Genomic DNA, 1,849 nt, shown 5'->3' with positions numbered 1-1,849 from the left:
GTTGAGTTCTTTAAAATTCATTAGTGCAAACAGGGAGTCAGTGAGACAGTCAGTCAGTCAATATTTGGAAACGAAAACATATCTGGTACTGACAGTATTAGCTGCGGCAACAGGAAGCATATGCGGAAGCGAAAAAGCCACAGCCATTGAAGCAGCAGCGAAGAGGAAGTTAAACATAGACATAACTACATTGAAAGAGCTGAGAAGGATAATGACCCAGGTAGAGACCTACTAGAGCAACTAGAAGGAAACGGCACTACGGGGGAATGGAACTTTATATGGAAACAGATAGTACAAAGAGAGGCTAGTGTAGCCAAGAGGCCCCCACCAAAGGAAAAGAGAACCTATTGTCATTAACAGATGCAAAAGAGCTACACCAATTACGGATGCTGAAAATGAACCACTTTAAACCGGTGGACATAGACAAACAAAAGCACAGAATTAAGGTAGCTACAGACCTACCAGAGGAATGTATAAATAAAATAATGGACGCACTTAACCACATTAAGATGCAAAAGTACAAAAATGACTGTGGACAGTTGGGCCCGGAGTATGCTCACACCATCATTGGAGGAGTACATAAGCCAGTGAAGCAAAGCATAAACAACCAGATGGGGCTTTATAGTTAAGAATAAAACTACAGGAGACACAGTAACTAACCAAAGCCGAATTATTACAGGCACGGCCCAGAAAGCAGAAGTAATGGCCGTAATAGAATCACTTCTGCACTGCACAGGAGCCAACCTGAAAAGGGTAGAAGTGGTAACAGACAGCCACTACTGTGCACAAGCAATGACCTCGTACAAGAAGATTTGGCAGAATAATGGGTACAGAGGTGCCAAAAATAAGCCAATTCAATACGAGGGGGAATGGAGAAAAATCCATGAGTTAATGGATAAAATGGACATAGTGGTAAGTCATCAAAAGGCTCACACTGCTGACTCAGGTGCAGAAGCAGACTTTAACCAACTAGGAAACAGAGAAGTAGATGAACTAGTCCAGATGGGCCGAATAGTTCTTTACAAACAGGACAAAGTTAAGCTAAAAGCACTTCATGAAGATTGGGGACATTTGGGTTCCCGGATATTCATGAAGAGGCTAAAAGATGAGGGCATATTACATACTAGAGAGGAAGTTCTAGATATATGCGCTCAATGTTCTACTTGCCAAGAACAAAAGGTTAGTAACCTAGGCAGAGTAGCTTGTCAACACATTAAATGCAGTACACCATGGAAGCAAATAGCATTAGATACTATGGGTCCAATGAAAGTAGCTACTTCATTTGGACATAGGTATGCTATAGATGCGGTGTGCATGGCTACAGGGTACTCAACAGTGCTCACCTCAAAATCATCCAATGCGTTGCCAGTATTGCAAATACTTAACCTTCTGACTCTTGCTCTAGGTCCATTCCCATTGTTAAGGACTGACAATGGGACCCAATATAAGAATAAGAGAGTGGAGGATTGGTGTGCCGAGCAGGGAGTCTAGCACATATTCTCCCCTCCTTATACTCCCCAAGCAAATGGTTGCGCGGAGAGAACAATTGGAAAGCTTAAAACAACACTAGGGTTGTGGAAAGCAGAAAAGGACTGGGGACCCAAGCTAGTACAAGCCTGTGTGGAGTTAAATCTGACTCCCACTGATACAGGACCCAGTCCTAGAGAATTGATGGGATTACCCAACATCAGCTCAGTGGTGGGAATAGCTAATGCGCAGTCTCCCCCTCTACCTTGTGTGTTACAGGTGGGAGACTGGATTAGGATTAAGAAACCACCAGGAGCCGACACCGGGGATAGAGTTATCCCGAAAAAATACGGAAAAAGGCAACAAATTGTAGAAGTGACTA

The sequence above is a fragment of the Salvelinus alpinus genome, chromosome 6 (genome assembly GCF_045679555.1).
Source record: "Salvelinus alpinus chromosome 6, SLU_Salpinus.1, whole genome shotgun sequence".
NCBI lineage: Eukaryota > Metazoa > Chordata > Actinopteri > Salmoniformes > Salmonidae > Salvelinus > Salvelinus alpinus.
Note: the sequence above shows the minus strand (reverse complement) of the source record.